A 17,043-nucleotide genomic window follows, 5' to 3' on the forward strand; every position below is an offset into this window, starting at 1 on the left:
CGAAGGTCTGGGTGGGAATAGCGCACAAACAGTAGTAAAATACGGTTAGGGAAGCCAAGATTGTTCCTCCTTCTGGGCCCGTGCACGCGCCCTTGCTCTTGCAGACGCAGACACGCCGGAGCTGCGGGGAGGCAGGCGCGCAAGCCCGCCTGGAAGCAGGCTTTGGGCACAGGGTCCCTCGGCTGAGGCGGTGCCGGTTAGTGGGGGGAGAGCCCTGTGTGTTGGGCAGGTGAGGGGCGAGTGAGGCCGGAGCATGGCAAGGGCTGGTCCGGGCTGTTTGGTCTGGGGCAAGGGTGGACAGAGGGGACAGAGAGGAGGATCTGAAGGAATACGGGTTGTGAGCTCTTCATTCCCAACGAGGTCGCTGAGGGGGCAACCCCCTACGGTACCCAAGGTACGGGCGAAGGTCTGGGGCCAGCACAAACGGTGCTGAGAGAGGGAGTTTCCATAGGGTCTGGTGGTGGCTGCAGGCCGCTTCCCATCACAGAATCACAGAATCGTATAGGTTGGAAAAGACCTTTAAGATCATCGAGTCCAACCGTAAGCCTGACACTACCAAGACCACCACTACCCCATGTCCCTAAGCAAACAGCGACACTGAGCCCCGTGGCATGCTGCGCAGCCCTTTTGGTGTGCACCAGTTTGTATTCGGCCGTGCCCTGGAGCCCTCTGAACTCCTGAATTCATATTTTAGGTTCCCCCCAAGTCCTTCTGTGTGTCCCAAGGCCCTGTGTTTTGTCATACAGTGTGCCGCAATGCTTCCTGTTTAGCTTTCCTCCCATCCCAGAGTTTTGCCAGTGCTTTTTTGGTGTGCTCTAGGGTCAGCTGTTTTCCTGTCTGTGGGGCCCAGGCCCCCCCCCCCTTCCTGTGCCCCCAGAGTCCTATGTTTTCCTTGTCACCTGCTGATGGCTTCCTCCCACCCCAGCATTGCACTCCAGGGCTCTCCCTTTGTTCTCGTCCCCTTTTCTCTTCCTCTGCAGCCCAGGACTCTCCCTTTGGCTTTTGGCAAGCTGCCCTCAGGAGCTGGGGCACCCCTCTGCTGTCCCAGCAAGCACAGCTGTCCCCAGTGGGGCCGAGGGCAATAGCCTGTGTTCTCGGTGGGATGCAGCTCTGGGCCCAGGGCCTGGGGCTGACCAGCCTCTGGAGTGGCCAGCAGGGCTGATGGCTATGGTGCCCGTGTCCCCACGGGCTGCAGCTGTGGGCCGGGGGCTGCTGAGCTGGGCTACTGCCATGAGTGTGGTGTTCACATCACCCCAGCAGGGTAGGTCCAGGACAACAACGCCAGTGCTGAGCAATACATGCTGGGACCGGGACTGAGGCTGCAAGCACAGAACAGGTGAATGGGGCCGGGGGGCGGTCCCTGCGACCGGGAACATCCCGGGAAGGTGACACAAAGGGGAGGCGGGGCTGGGGCAACAGCGACCGGGTCCAGGAAGACCCGCACTAGGGCCAAGGAGCGGAGGGTGCGGCATCGGGGTCGCGGGTGGCCCAGAAGCCGAGGGGATGGGGGAAAGCTGATGCACCAGGACAGGGGGGAGGCCGCACAGGGACACGCGGGGCTGCCTGAGCGCTGGGGCTCACCGGGGGGTAGGGGTAGTGCTGGGGAAGCAGCTGGGTCGGATCGGGGCCCTGCAAAAGGGTGGTCCCGACACAAAGCCCCCCCCCCCCGCCCCCCGGTGCGTGTCTGTGTGTGTGGGGTTTCCAGGTCGTGCGGAGGGGTGCGGGGCAGCTGGGGAAGCATCGGACCCGAAGCGGAGCCGGTGGTGGTGCTGGGAATCCCGGCCCTGCGAGCCGGCCTCCGCAGGCGCGGCGGGGTCCCGCGGGTGCCGGTGAGGGGAGGAGGGCGTAGGGGCCGGTGTCCCCATAGGGTTAAATGGCACAGGAGGCAGCAGCCCGCAGCATGCTGGGAGCTGTAGTCCTGGGGTAGGCAGCTTGTGGTCGGGCACGTTGTTGGCAGGGCATGCCGGGAGATGTAGTCTTTCGGCAGGGAGGTTCCAGCCAGCCCCGCTGGTGTGTGCAGCACGCCGGGGTGCGTCCTCGCCCCATGCTGGCCTCCCGGTACCTGCCGGGGCCGGCAGCCGTCTGCCGGCGGGGAACGGCCTCGGGCACGTGGCGCGCGCGCGCGGGCGGGCGGTCGCGCGGCGGCGCCCGCGCTCACTGCTGCCCTCTGGCGGAGGAAACGCGGTACTGCAGGTCCGGCACCGCGCATGTGCGGTGGGGTGCCGCCGTGCTCACCGCGGCTGCCGTCCGCCGGTAACGGCAAGGCGGTGCCGCGGTGCCTGCGGCGCCGCCGCCGCGCTCGCTGCTGCGTCCCGGTAAGGAAACGCCGCCGCTGCCGCCGCCCCGCGTGCACGCTGCCGGCGGGCGCTCGGCGCGGAACTGCAGCGCCGGTGCCGCCCCTGGGTCCGCGCCGCCCGCCGGGTGCTCGCTGCTGCCGGTGCCGCGGCGCGGTACTGCAGCGCCGACACCGCACAGGAGCGCAGCGGCGCTGCCGCCTCCGCCGCTGCCGCGGCGGCACGGCCGCAGCGCGGTGCCGCCGCCCGGCGTTCGGGCGCCAGCCCTGGCCCCTCCGGCGCGCCGTCGGCGGCCGGCGCATGCGCGGTGCCCGGGAGCGGCATGGCGGCGCGCTGGGCGCGGGTCTCGGCGGCGGCGGGCGTCCTGGGGCAGCGGTAAGGCGAGCGAGCCCCTTTGGCGGGCGCGGGGGTGTCTTCTGCCCGCTGGCTGCGGGACGGGAAGCCTGAAAGTGCCCGCTGCGGCAGGCTGCCGGTGTGCCGGAGGCGAGCTGGGTCAGGGCAGCCCCAGGGAGTTGCCCGAGAGCTGAGAGAAGGGGAGAGGGGAAGAAGGCGGACACCCCCCCAGGCGCAGACGCCGGGCGGCTCCCCGCTTCCAGAGCTCCCCCTGAGCCTCCCCGGCCCCGCTTGCCCCCCCACGCGCAGCTGCCCCCAGCTCCAGCCCCTCCCCTGAAGCCTGTCCCGTAGCCCCAGGTCGCTCCCAAGCCCCGTCGTGCCGGTGGCAAGCTGGCCTTCCGCGCGTCTCGAGAAGCCCCTGCGGAAGGAGAGGCTTCAGCCAGGGGCGATCTGCGGTAATAACGGCGGCTGCTTCTTCTTTCCCTCTCCCAGAGGCTGCGCTGAGGACACGGTCGTCCCTTCCTCCCCTGGGGCTGCCGGTGACGGCACCCGCCTCAGGCTTGCGTGGATTGTCTGTGCCTGGCCTGGCTCTCCTCGCGGCGTGGGGGCGAAAAGGGACGGGCGGAGCGCTTGCTGGCTGTGGACAGGAGCTGCCGCGGCTGAAGCTGGAGAAAGAAGCCAGAGAAGGGTAAAGAAGAAGAAATGGAAGGCCGTCTGGCGGCTGCCTCCCGCTGCAGGCAAGAGAGAGCCTGCCTCTCCGGGTGAGGAAGGATCCCTCCTCGTAGTCCGCGGCAGGCCAGGCCGCCAGCGTGCACCGCAGGGTCTGTATGCGTCAGCCAGCGCGTGGTCTTGCTCCCTGTCCCTGTCTGACAATCTGTGTCCTGCTCCTCGTCCTTCTTTTTCCCCTCTCTCTATCGTCCGCCATCCTTCTTCCTGTCTTTGTTCTCTTTCTATCCTTCTGCCCCAGCGCTTCTTTCTCCACCTCTCTCCTGCTCCCTGCCCTTTGCTTCCTGTCCCTGACCCTCTTCCCTGTCTCCGCTTTTTCCTTTCTCTCCTTCTCTGTCCTGCTCCCTGGCCCTTTTTTCCTCTGCCTCTGCCTCTGTCCTCTAGCCCATGGCTTGCTTTTTTTTTCCTTTTTCCTTCTTGGTCTCTTTGTACAAATCTGACCCTTTCTTGCTTTCCCAGTCCCTTTGTCCTGTTCCCTGTGGTTTTTCTCTCTCTGTCTGTATGTCCTGCGCCCTGTCGCCGTCACGTTCCTCTGTTGTTCTTCCTCTCCTTTCCCCCCCACCTCTCTACCCCTCTGTCCTGCTCGCTGACCCTGCCTTTTCTTGCTCCATCTCTCTGCAGGGCTTCTCGTCCCTGTTGTGTTTGATTTCCTCTACGTCTCTGACCTTTTCTTTCGGCCTTTCATTCTCTGGCGGCACCTCAGTCTTCTCCCTTGTCTTCCTTTTCTCTTTCCAGTCCTCTGTCCTGCTCCCCATCCCTGTATGAAATAGGGGCGGGTGCAGGCTCTGTTCTCTTGGGACTGGCGGGGGAAAAAGCAGCCCCGGGCCGAGCGCTCTCCTGGGGTTCGTCGGGGGGTTTTGGGGCCGAGCCCGTGTGCGAGCCGGGGGGAGTAGGGGCAGCCCCATCTGGCTGTCAGGTTCTGCTTGTGGAGCTGGGCAGCCTCTGCCGCTCCCGGCGCAGGTCGGGCAGCGGCGGCCCGGGGGGCTCCTGCGGCGCCGGGCGGGTGCCGGTGGCCGGAGTGGCGGGGAAGGGCCGCGGCTGCGGCGGGCGGGGGTTCCTGGAGGCGGCTGGGCCCGGCTCCCCGCAGGGGTGCTTGGGGCTGCGGGGGTTTGGGGTGCGGGCCCGGCACCCCCAACCAGTGCCGGAGAAAGCGAGCCGGAAGCAGCCGTGATAAAGCGATGCCCTGCCTGTGCTGGTGCGGCCCCGCAGAGGTGTGGGGCCGGGCCCTCCGCAGTGCCCAAGCGCTCCCTGAAACTGCATGTGTGGCCCTGGGGGTGCAGGGCTGTGGGGTGGCTCCGCTCCCCCCGCCCCGCAGCATCACGCGTGGGGACCGCAAAGGGGTCGGAAAGCAGAGAGGGTGAGCTGGTTTGGGGCCTGAAAATGGAGAGCGGGTCTTGTGTTCGCGGGGCTTGAAAAGAGGCTGAGGTGGCTGACTTTGGGGCTGAGAAACAGCTTGAGTCGTGCGTTTTCAGGACCTGCCAGAGGGGACGGAGCGGTATGTTTTTGGGCTGAGGAGCAGAGGTGAAGTGCTGCATTTTTGGGGCTCGAGAACAGGCTGAGCAGGTGGGTTTGTGGGCTCAGAAATGGGAGCCGGTTTGGGGGCCCAAAGCAGAAGCCAGTTTGGCTGTTTGCGCAGGGCGGGGGGAGGGCGTTGGGGGCTGCGGGGGAAAGCAGAGGGTGGGCAGGGTGCACGGACCCTCCCTGGAGGGTGGGGCTCTGGTCGCGTCGGAGCCCAGAGTTTGGGAGGCCGGCGTGCCCCGGGCCAGCCTCTCGGTCTGAGGTGGTCTCTGGGGGGGGAAGGGTGCTTTTCAGACCCCGCGCGCCCTCTTGGAGCCCAGCTCTTCTTTGTACGCTGCTGAGAATAGTTCTTAAGTACTTAATCGTACAAACTAATGAATCGGTATTTCCACAGCGTACAGCTGTGATGTTTAATAGTCATATTCCAGTTCTGACAGCGACCGCTTTCCGAGCTTGTCGAAAGCCCAGACTGTGGCAAATAGCTGGAGCTCGTAAGGAGAAGGAGCTGAAATCCAGCGGAGCTTCGGTGCGGAGCCGGAGCTTCGGTTAGCCAGAGCTGTAGCGAGGAGGAGCTGGAAGGAGATGGGGTGTCCTCTGTCTGGAGCGTGCGTTAGCCAGAGGCAACGTTAGCTGAGCGGGGGCGGCCGTGAGCCGGAGCGTCTATTCGCTGGAGCATCCGTCGGCCGGACTGCGCTCCCAGCGGGGCTGCAGAGCGGCCGGGCGCAGGCCGGGCTGTCCCCAGCAAGCGTCTCTGAGCAGCAGGGAGGCGAGCGGTCCTTCTGCCAGCGGGGAGCCTGGCCTCTTCCCTCGGGGATTAAATCCACGCCCTGCGCCCCTCCCTGTGTGGAGGGCGTCTCCCGGTCCCGTTCCTGGGGGTGGGAGCGAGGTGGGGGTGCCCCGGCTCTCCTGGGGCAGCCCCGCTGCGAGGGGGCGCGGGCGAGGCGGCAGCGGGAGGCAGCGGTGTCTCCCCGGTACCTGGCAAAGGGGAGAGGGGCCGGTCGGTTGGAGCTGCCGGGGTGCACGGCCTGGCCCCGCAGGGCCCCTCTGGCAGAACCCTCCCCTGTGTTTTCCCCGTCGGCTGGGTGTGACAAACAGGATCATTTCTTGCCTCCTCTTTTCCCAGTGTCACCTTCGGCGTCACGTGCAGAAAATCCCGCGTGGTCGGTCCCGCTTGCCGCTCAGGGAATCGCGCGTATGGGGCCGGGGGAGCGGGGAGAAACCTTTGCGAGTTCAGGGACGCTACAGATGCTCCGCCTGAAACCCAGAGAAAAGGCAAATCTGCTGCCAGTGCAGAAAAGGTGATGAAGACCTGCGGGTAACGGAGCGTGCCTCGTTCCTGGATTGGTCCCTTGGCAGTTCCGAAGGTTTTCCTTTCGGGTAAAAGAATGAACTTTCATCTCGGATAAATGAAGAGCTGCCTGTTACCTTCTTCAGGGTCAAGTGTTTCTCTTCTGTTTGTTCAGACTAACTTTATGGGCAAGTTGGCAAGAGCCTTTTCTTTTTATATGCACAACTACCCTGTTAGTGAACTATGGTGTCAGTAGAGTTAATTTTGGAGCACCTAGATGCCAGTAGAAATAGAATGAGTGAAATGTGATGGAAACTGACATTTCAACTTGATTTTTATTCCTTTTTTTTTTTTTTTCATTAGAGCGTTGATGGCATGCTGTGCTGTGGGTCAATCCGCATTCTCTTCCGTGGAGCCTTCAGTCTAGGAGTTTTATGTAAAAAAAGTTTGTCCTTCCAAAAAAGGACTAGTCATTCCTAGGCTTGAGGTGTAGACTTGGAGGGTCTCTGAAGTCCGTGATCAGGATTACAGTGTTGCTGCTCTTTGTCTTCACTTTTGTTAATTTCCCCACTGCTCGGTGTTGGTTGGGAGCCCCGAGTTGTCATTTTTTTTCCGTCTCTAACACGTTTTTTTTTCCCCCAAGGAGACGCTGCGTTTAAAAGGGAATGAGTGTCCTGGTTTCGTCTGGGATAGAGCTAATTTTCTTCCTAGTAGCTGGTATAGTGCTGTGTTTTGGATTTTAGGATGAGAATAATGTTGATAACACGGTGATGTTCTAGTTGTTGCTAAGAAATGCTTCCACTGGTCAAGGACTTTTGAACTTCCCGTGCTCTGCCGGGCGCACGAGAAACTGGGAGGGGACACGGCCAAAAGAGTTGATGGAAGCTGGCCAAAGGGCTATTCCGTGCCATCTGGCGTCACGCTCAGTATGGAGACTGGGGGGAGTTGGCCGGGGGATAGGGATCGCTGCTGGGGGAGTGGCTGGGCATCGGTCGGCGGGTGGTGAGGGCTTGCATCCCTTGTTTTTTCCTGGGTTTTGTTCCTCTCTTGCTCTCTTGTTGTTTTCCTTCTCATGATAATTCATTCTTCTTCTTGTTTTGTTCCAATGATTAACCTCTTCTTATCTGAGGCCACGAGTTTTCTGAGTTTTGCTCCTTGGCTTCTTTCCCCCATCCCCCTGGGGGGGGAGGGTGAGCCAGCTGCTGGGTGGCACTTAATTGCCGACTGGGGCTAAACCACAACAGTTAGTTTCCTTCCAAACGTGTCCGTCGATACACTCGAGTGATGATTATTAAAACCACCAAAACGGCACCTGTCTTACAGATCTGGACTCCTTCTGAACACGTATCCATCGCACGCAAATGTCATTGGGCTACAGATCATCTGCACTTCACGCTTTGACAAGACGGCGTGCTGAGACAGGGATGAGCTCTGAAAGAAAAAAGGTACAAGGTCACGGGGTTTTTGGTCTGTTTTTTTGTGGGGGGCGCGTGTGTGTGGTTTAAAAAGAAGAGTGCGACGCTGAGTGGCGGCAGCCTGCAGAGCTCTCTTGCTGCCTGAGCTCTCCTTTTCTTCTCTCTCACTCCTCTTTCATGACTGTAATTGGAATTTGGACAACGGTAGAAGAGCAGGTAAGTTACTTGCCTGTGTAGACGTGCTGGTAATCCCAGGAAGGTCAATGCTTGAAGCCGTAGTGAATAACTTGGCCGCAAGTAGAATTTCCGAAGGAAGAAAAACAACGGGAAGCAAATAGCAAGTTACCGAGCAATTTGCGTGGGTCCACCACATGGCAGTTTTATTGCCAAACGCTGCTGGGCAGTATGCTCCAAGCGGCTCTTTTTGGTAAACGTGAATTTTCAGGAAGTTCAGGGTTGTGCGTGGCAAAACGTGTCCCTCTGTTTATGTATGCCGCTACGTAAACGTCCAGCGGCAGGGCTGTTGTTCCCTTCTGTCGATAGTGTCACGGTAGTGCAGCGGTATTTAGACGCAAGAGAGGGCTTTAGGAAGGGAAGGAGAATGCCTGTTTCCTGTGAGGGCTACGAATGCTGACCCTTTTCTCTGCCGCTTTCCCGTGCGCGCGATGAAGCGGTGTTATTTTTCTCCCTTGTTCCTGGTCTAAATAGTTCTGAAGCTGTCGCTGCTGTGGGATTGCAAGTGGTGTTTCTAGGTTTTTGTGGGGTTCTAGTTACGGATCGCTTCTCCTGTGGCGAAGTGTCAAGATACGGTTTTCAGTGTAAAGCTTCAGAAACTGCATCCGCTGAAATCAGCGTAGGTGAAAGTGATGTTGCGCGTGCAGCTGTGCTCGCAGGGATGCTCGGCGGCTCCTCCTCAAAACAGCGAGGGGCGTGTGGCCATCCGGAGGGTTGCGCTCTGGGTCTGAGGGCGTGCCGTCTTCTTGCTGCGCTTTTTGCTGCGCAAACCAAAGCTGCCCGTGAGTCAAAAAAAGGCACGGTTGTCTAAAAAGCGCACAAGCTCTAGCGGCCTGTATCGTCAACTGTACCGAAGATGATGCAAAACACTTTTTCCTCTGCTCAGTTGTAGTCTTCACCAGCCTTCACCAAAAAAGGAAGCTTTAGATTCCTACCCAGCTTTATGCTAAAGGGTTTTTTTTCCTCTCTCAGCAGAATGTCAGCCGCCACCATTTCGCCGCGGTCGCCCTTTCTTCTGCCAGGAAAGTGCAAGACGGACGGAAAGGATCCGTAGTGGTCTGCAAGTCCACGGTACGTCTACGATGTGTGCCTGCGTTTTTCCTAAGGTACTCGTAGCGGGGACTTGAAAGTTAAGGTGAAGAATGTGCCAACTCTCCTTCTGTAGTTTTTCTGTGAAGTATTTCAACACAAATACTACAGATAGAAAAAGGCGTGTTCTGGAGCGTGCCTACGCAAAGCTGACTTCCCTCCGTTTCTTTTCTCTTCCCGAAAGCGTAATCTTCTGTTTCTGTGCGCTTCCTATGAAATGATACTGTGAAAATAATTTTGTACTAAAAGAGGAAAGAAACTGTTGGGAAGAGTTCAGGTGTTCAGAAGAAAGAGCCTTTGTTTTCCTGGGAAAAGCTTTCTGCTTTTTCAGTCAGTAAGGTTTTAAAATATCTTGTAGGAGTACTTGAAAAGCCTTACTGCGATCCTAGCATCCGTACGAAAAGCCGTCAAGGTCAAAGAAGAGACGTGGCCAAAACGGGACAAATGGGCGTCGCTTCCGCGTGTTTTCCAGGCTTTCCCAAGAAGCGTTAGCAGCCTTGTAAGTACCGCCAGTGAGTCCTGATGTGGTTTTGGTGAGTTACTGCTTCGAGAAGGTCCTTTTTCCTGAAGCTACGGTGTGTAATTTTTGACTTCAGTTGGAAAGAGATTTTCCCGACTGGCAATCCTTCTCATTCAAAGAAGTTGCATTTGATGAACTTCCCATCGGAGCGGCTGGACGTGCCAGTAGAAGTCATCAGCAGCAAGACTTTTCACTCTCTTTACAAACACCCAGAAAAGTCAATTTCCTTCCAAGGACCCAAGCCCAGCACGTCTTCCAAAAGTTGATGGCATCGCTGGTCTTTGGTTCTCAGTTGTAACAGCCGAGATATGATGGAAAGGCGTTCCTCTGCATGCTTCGGTACAGCCAAAAGCATTAGCAAATCTGCCGGTCCCTTTTGGTAGCCTGATGTATTGCAGCACTGGGGATTTGATTTCTGCGCCTCCTCCCCTCCTCCCCCCCCAGTGAAACCGTCGGGGGGATCTCTTATCTCACTGACTTTTCTATCAAACTGGAACTTTAAACAGAAGTTAAAATGGTGTCATTGACAAAGCGACTGGCACTGTTGAAACTGTAACTGCCCAATAGCTGTGGCATGCAACTTAGGAGGTGTGTTTCAGCAGTGAGGTATTTGTTCTCCATGTTTCAAGAGAGAGGCAACTGAACGTTACGGGGTTTTCCCCAGTATTTTGACGGCGTGCTCTGCAGTGCTTTATTTCTGCCTCTCTTTCCATGGCGCGTTTCCCTGGCGCTTGAGTAGCGTCTCTCTTGGGCAGCGCAGCTGGGCAGATGTCACTAGGAGGGACATAGCGCACAACCCCCCCCGGTCACATAATAACCGTGCATTTTGGAGAGAGATGGTTTAACGGTATCCCAGCTGTGCAAGTTAAATGAATGCAAAAGGAAACTCAAATGCTTTTCTAGTGTAAGTCTTGTTGTTGGATGTATATAAACATACGGCCACCTTTTAGCGTAGAGTGAATTACTGAGATGTGTTCTTTATTTTCCATGTTACTCTCTAAAGGTTTACACTTCCCTTTCAGCTTTCTTGACCGAGCGAGCAAGACGTGCAGCAGCAGCAGCAGCGCGAGGGCCGTAGCCGTTGTGGTGGATCCGTAAGCGTAGATTCTGATGACGGTCCGGCCTTGTCCTGCAGCCTCACCGGGCTGTCTCTCTGCAGCAGTGCTGGAAGGAAGGGATGAGACGTTTTCCAAGAGCAGCAAGAGCGTTCACTTGTAGGTGAAGAAGGTGTTGAAAATCCTACCGCTTGGTCTCAATAGGGATTTGAAGCGTTGCAGTCAGTGTAGCTGTTAAAGCGTGCGCTGTATCTGGAGCGGACCCGTTTCCCTAGAATCCTGCTTTAGCTCAGCTCCTCTCCTATCCCTTATTCTGACTGAATCCCTGTACTTTCTGCTGTGCTGTTTTTTTTCATGTGCTGAAAGGGAACGTGGGGTTTTTGTTTTTCAGCGGTCTTGCTGTAAGCGTCTGGTGGTGCTCCCTAGATCCCCCCGGCCAGGTTTCCCTGCGGGTCGTGAAGCATGGTGAGGGTCAGGGGCCAGCCCTGTGGCTGGAGGCTCCTGGCTCTGTGTGCGGTGGGTGCCCCGCAGGTGGTGGGGAGAGCCCGGGGCCGAGAGGGACTGGGGCCGTTTGTTGCCCTGGGGAGTCGGTCGCAGCGCGGGAAGGGAGGGGGGAAGATGGCGGAGCAGAGGCCGAGCGAGAGATGTGGCACCGTCCTCGGGCACGCTCCCCTATGCCGTGGGGCGGCCGCCAGGCTGCGGGACAGGGGCTGGGGGGGCTGCAAGCATTTGGGGGGCTGCCCCCCCTTTATTTTTCTAGCGGAGCTCCCCTTTTTTGGTGGGGCATGTACATATGTAAATGGCCTGATGAAGGTAAGGAGCTGGCAGTTGGGGCAGTTTCCCTTGTTTTGTTTGTCTCTTGGGTGTGACGAAGAAGGGGGGAGGCTGGGGAGCGATGATGTCTGTTGGGGCACCCCAGTGTCACTGGGGGGGACGATGGTGATGTGGCAGAGGAGCAGGTTGAGTGGGGGGAGGGGGGGGTCACGGGACAGTTCACCCCCCCGAAAGGGGGGTGACAGCCCCCAAATGCCTGAGAATTGGTGGGGGAGGAATTAAATAATGAAAAACTGTAAATATGGGTGTGAGGCATTGAAGCAGAGAAAAATCTCTCCTTTTTATGTATATTGAAAAATTTTATTTATATATACGTAAAAAGATTTGACAAGAAACCCCTCTGTCTACTCTATTATATAAAGGATGGTAGAATATGAAAAAAATCTAAATCGAGATATATAGGGTGATAAAATAGAAAAAGAACTCATATATATGACTAAAACAAGGAGTTTAAAAGTGCATAAAAAGAGGATGTAGCTGAAGAAATTTTCAATGGCAACAAGGCAGAGCGAGCTCTCCCCACCTGCAGTACCGAATTTTGTCCACCGGGCGGCAGGGGCGAGCATAAAAAAGCGCCACCGCGCATGCGCGACTCCTAGCTGCAGTACCGACCTCTCTTCGCACGGCGGCAGCAGCGAGCGCGGCAAAAAATGCACCACCGCGCATGCGCAGCTCCGCAGCTGCAGTACTGCATCTCGTGCACGCGGAGGCAGCAGCGAGCAGCAAAAAAATGCACCACTGCGCATGCGCGGATCCCCAGCTGCAATATCGACTTTTGTCCACACGGGGCAAGCAGCGAGTACCAAGAAATTGCACCACTGCGCATGCGCGGCTCCCCAGCGGCAGTACCGACTGCTGTACACCGGGCGGCAGCAGCGAGCTCGGGAAAAATGCGCTACCGCGCATGCGCTACGCCCTGGCTGCACTACCGACATTTGTCCACACGGTGGAAGCGGCGAGCTTGGGAAAATGCAGCACTGCGCATGCGCGGCTTCCCAGCTGCAGTACCGATCTTTGTCCACCGGGCGGCAGCAGCGAGCCCACAAACACAAAAAATATTGTGCCAGTGCGCATGCGCGCCTCCCGAGCTGCAGTACCGACTTTTGTCCAGATAGCGGCAGCAGCGAGCTCGCGAAAATGCGCCACTGCGCATGCGCTTCTCCCTGGCTGCAGTACTGAATTTTGTCCATCCCGCGGCAGCAGCGAGCCGGGGGAAAATGCGCCACGGCGCATGCGCGGATGCCCGTCTGCAGTACTGCATTATGTCCGGACGGCGGCAGCAGCGAGCACGAAAATAAATTGCACCACTGCTCATGCGCGGCTCCCCATCTGCAGCACCGACATTTGTCCACACGGTGGCAGCAGCGAGCCCGGGAAAATGCACCACCGCGCATGCGCGGCTCCCCAGCTGCAGTATAGACATTTGTCCAAACGGCGGCAGCAGCGAGTACCAATAAATGGCACCACTGCGCATGCGCGGCTCCCAGGCTGCAGTACCGACCTTTGTCCACCAGGCGGCAGCAGCGAGCACTCGAAACTCCGTCACTGCGCACGCGCGGTTCCCCGGCTGCAGTACCGACCTTTGTCCACCGGGCGGCAGCAGCGAGCTCGGGAAAATGCACCACTGCGCATGTGCGGATCCCCACCTGCAGTACCGCATTCTATCCAAACAGCGGCAGCAGCGAGCACCAAAAGAGTTGCACCCCTGCGCATGCGCGGCTCCACAGCTGCAGTACTGCGTTTTGTCCACCGGGCGACAGCAGCGAGCACCAACAAAATTGCGCCACCGCGCATGCGCAGCTCCCCAGCTGCAGTACCGACATTGGTCCACTGAGCGGCAGCAGCGAGCACTTGAAAATGCGCCACCGCGCATGCGCGGCTCCCCCCCTGAGGTACTGACGTTTGGTCGTCGGGAGGGTCGGAAGCCGGAACTGCAGCCCGGCACCGCGCATGCGTGTGCGCGCACCAGCGGATCTGCCATCCCGGAGGGAAGTCCTCGCGTCCGGCTCTGCTCTCGCATGCTGCCCGTCATCGGCAAGTAAAAATTCTGGGCTTGGCTTTGGCATTGTCCTGTAAGGGAAAGCTCTGGGTCGGGATGTCAGTTGCTTACTTGCTGTGGAATGGTCGTGTTTTTCAGCAATCGTTCCAAATAGAACGGGTTGGGTGGGGCAGGGCAGAGTAAGGGTCTTTGCAGGGGCCTGGGAAGTAACGTCTTGAACGTAGAAAAGCTTAAAGCATTTGCTGGACAGGAGGTTTCTCTGTACCCACTACATCCGTTGCTTATTAGCAGTGACTGATGTTTGTAAGAGTACCGCGTGGAAGTGTGAACATTCGTTACTGAACTAAAACTGCTTTGGTTCTGTGTAGAAAGCAGAGGAACTACAAAACAACATATTCCCCCCCCCCCTTTTTTTTTTCGGTTAAACGTACCGTGTTTGCAGGGCCTTAGCTTTCTATTGCCAGACTGGGCAAAGCTTCCCAAGCTCAGTTCCCCACAGTCACCAAAAGTCTCCCATAGTTGCCGGGATGGTGAGTTAGTTTTGGGCTTCTAGCCCTCCGTTCCGCCATTGTTTTAGTCAGATCCTGAATGCCGCTCAGTTAAAGACTCACGAGAATTGCTTAACGTTTGCATTTGGAATCATGCTTCAAACAATGTATTTTCAACAAAATTTTTTTTTGACACTAGTCAATGAACTCCTGTAATACTGGAGCAAAATGACATTTTTCGTGGTTGTTGAATCTCAGAGTGATAACATCGGCATCCCTGTTTGAGCCCTTACCGCAACCGTTGCAATGTTTGTTTACACGCTGCTCGGTTCTTTTGTAAAGGTGCGTAGCTGTGGGAGGTGCGTTATTCCGAAGGTGCTACGGCGCCGATGCTCTGGCTGTCGGCGGGAATGGGCAAAGCGGAAGGCTCTGTGGCTAGGGGAGAACGGCGTGGACCTGCGACCGCTCTCTCTGTTGCTCCGCAATTTCGACGGCTGGGTTGGGCTGCTAAATCGATGGAACGACTGGAAGACATTTCAGAAAAGTGAGTACTCTACTTCCCTTTATCTTTTAAAGTCGTCGTCTTTCTACAGACACCTGTCCACGGCTTAGATATTTGATTTGCGTGAAACAGACCCGGAATTTTGCTTGAAGTAGTGTTCTGATTCGCTGAAATTCCCCGTAGGCAGAGAGCAAGAATTACCAGTGTTGCTTGGTGGTTGAAGATCTCCGGGTTGCTGTGAAAGCGAACTTGCCAGAATGAGTAGGAAGCAGCCTGAATTCCAACAGAGATACCGTCTAAAAGGCCCTTTTCTTGACAGGAAAAGAGCTTCACGAAACGTCGGCGCTGTTTGCCGGGGGGCCTCCGACATACCTGTTCAGTCGTCGTGGGCTTTGTGCGATTCCCGCAGGCGCAATCTTGAACAAATTTTGTACGGCAGCCGGTATCTTGGCTTACTTTCTATCTCGCGCTTGGTCGCTTGCGCCTGCTAAAAACTTAATGGAGTGTCAAATGAACCCACAGGAAAACGTCCTCAACTCGTGCTGGTAGGGCAAGCCCGCTGTAGTTGATAAAATGGGAAAATAGCACGCTGTTTTGAAAAATTTGCCTTGCGAGGACAAGGGCTGTCTCCTGGCAGGCAAGTGAATTCTGTGACTGATTCCACCGCTCCGCCCGGGCACTTGAAGGAGGCGGTCCCTAAGGCAATGCAATCTAAAATGGGGTCGTTTGGGGTTTTTAATCATTTCTTAGGGATGTGAGGCTCGTGTGGGTGTTTAGCTTGTCCTGTTCTTTCTGTTCCTAATTCCGATCCCGCTGACTGGCGTCAAAGAACGGTCGTGTTGTAGTCTAACGGCGTCGTCTACCAGGAGCTGGTGGAAGGCCAGGGCTGAGGTAAAGCCGATAAGGAGGATGCAGGCTGGAAAGCGGAACGTCTAAACGAGAATTACTGTCCTTGGGAGAGAAGCACATCCTGAAGAAATAGGTAAGCTAATTAAAATGGTTAGGGAACCATCCGAAACAACTAGTAGGAGCGTGATAAGAAGCACCCTCCCGCAAACTATCCTCGTTATAATCCTAAAAGCCACACCCTCGAGCTGGAGACCCCGGCCCGAGCAGAGAGCCCTCACCGCTCAGCGTGCGCAGCACGTTAAAGCAGCACTGTAGCTTTAAGTTGAAGTAAGAGAAATGTAGACCGATAGAAAACTGCTTTGTGTGATTACTTATGCATATGCATAGCTAGACCGTATAAATACTGTACTTGTATGACCGAACTCTGTGCTAGCTTTGCGGAGCTACCGCCTAGTGCCCATCTCTGCGCAGGCATGAAATAAACATACCTCTGCCCTGTGCGTATATTGGCATCTCGCACACCGGGCAAGTGACCTCACGCTTGTGGGATAACGGTTTTGGCACCCCAGATGGGACCGAGCCGACAGCCTCGCCCGGTTCGTCTTGCCGTGTCCGACGGGGAGAAGAGGCCTGAGCGGACTCCGGCACGCACCGACCTGTCGACCGGGGACTCCTTCAGCTCCTCTCCTGCAGTCGGGCGGTAAGCGACACAACGGTGCAATGCTAGTGAAAAGAGGTATTTTTGGGGGATAGGAGAAAAAGGGGGTAGGGGCAAGACCTCTCGGGAAGCAGGCACCCTCTGATCTGTTCTGGGCTCTGCATAAGACGCACCAGGAAAGATAGGTGGCAGTAGCGTAGTTCTGTTTGTTTCTACACGCTGTCCTGTTCAACAGAGGGAGATGTCCCTCGTTCCGGTTTGTGTAGAAATGCTGGGTTTTTCGGTACCGGTATGGGCGCTGCTGCTTCCCATATCTCTGCTGCTTCCCCCTTTGCTCTCCTCTAGGATGCATCCTGAAGCATTGCAATAAATTTGGGGGAGATCCCACGACTAAGAGTGGGCTAAAACGATATTGTAATCAACGGTGGCCACGATCTCGATTGGAAGATGGTGAAAAATGGCCTGAGAATGGGTCCTTGAGATATAACGCTATATCGGAATGAATGTTGTTTTGTCGGAGAACGGAAAAATGGGATGGAATGCCTTACGTGGATATGCTTTTTTCGTTAAGACGCGATTGGGATATTAGGAAGAAAGGTGGTTTAGTGGATTCTAAACATCAGGTTGGAATATATGCGTTAAAAGAGAAAAAGGGAAAACCTCGTTGTATTGAATGGGAAAATTCAGAAGAGGATATTCAGCTGTTGGTAGCTCCTCCAAAACAGCCAGAATCTGATAGCTCAAGCGATAATGGAGTTGTGAGTGCTGTCTCTAAAAGAACAAGGGGACAGAAACCGATAGTTCAAGCTCCCCTCAGCCGCGCTCTAGGGCCTGAAGGAAGAGCGGTATCCGTACACGTACCTTTTACCGCTTCTGCTTTATTAAACTGGCAACGGGCAGTCAGATCCTATCGAAACGATCCAGAGGGAATGTATAGTACTGTTAATCACGACTCATAATCCTAACTGGGGAGATGTACAGGCTCTCCTAGAATATTTGTTTACCCCTGAGGAGAGGAGAACAATTTTAGAGAAGGCTAGAGAGGGACTGGTCCAACAATGTGTGTGTGTGTGGGGGGGTGCCTAATACCATTATGTACCTCCCAAAGGAGGATCCGGAGTGGGATCCAAACACAAGTGTGAGGGATTACAGAGGGTAAAGGAATATCCAAAGTTAATTGTGTACGGGATTCAACATGGAGTGCAAAAGCCTAAGAATTTATCTAATCAGATCTCGATCCG

The 17,043-nt window shown here is 56.4% G+C and overlaps 1 protein-coding gene across 8 annotated transcripts in view; it reads left to right on the top strand.

The window, feature by feature from the left end:
* C2CD2L (C2CD2 like) overlaps positions 1-17,043 on the top strand; it is a 66,064-nt gene that overhangs the window by 47,642 nt on the left and 1,379 nt on the right. Inside the window, exons 3-12 of one of the 8 annotated variants that reach the window (XR_012045948.1) lie at positions 1,258-1,336; positions 3,120-3,448; positions 7,483-7,604; positions 8,781-8,879; positions 9,256-9,396; positions 10,440-10,631; positions 14,136-14,337; positions 14,479-14,737; positions 15,125-15,277; positions 15,714-15,844. The gene's annotated coding sequence lies outside the window, so the exon portion shown is untranslated. Of the gene's footprint in view, positions 1-879; positions 1,337-2,537; positions 2,670-2,712; positions 2,985-3,119; positions 3,449-5,051; positions 6,170-6,802; positions 6,877-7,482; positions 7,605-8,780; positions 8,880-9,255; positions 9,397-10,439; positions 10,730-14,135; positions 14,338-14,478; positions 14,738-15,124; positions 15,278-15,713; positions 15,845-17,043 lie in introns of those variants that run through there. The other 7 variants (XR_012045947.1, XR_012045946.1, XR_012045945.1 and 4 more) reach the window with 7 other exon arrangements.

Source organism: Ciconia boyciana, chromosome 20 (assembly GCF_034638445.1).
Source record: "Ciconia boyciana chromosome 20, ASM3463844v1, whole genome shotgun sequence".
Taxonomy (NCBI): domain Eukaryota; kingdom Metazoa; phylum Chordata; class Aves; order Ciconiiformes; family Ciconiidae; genus Ciconia; species Ciconia boyciana.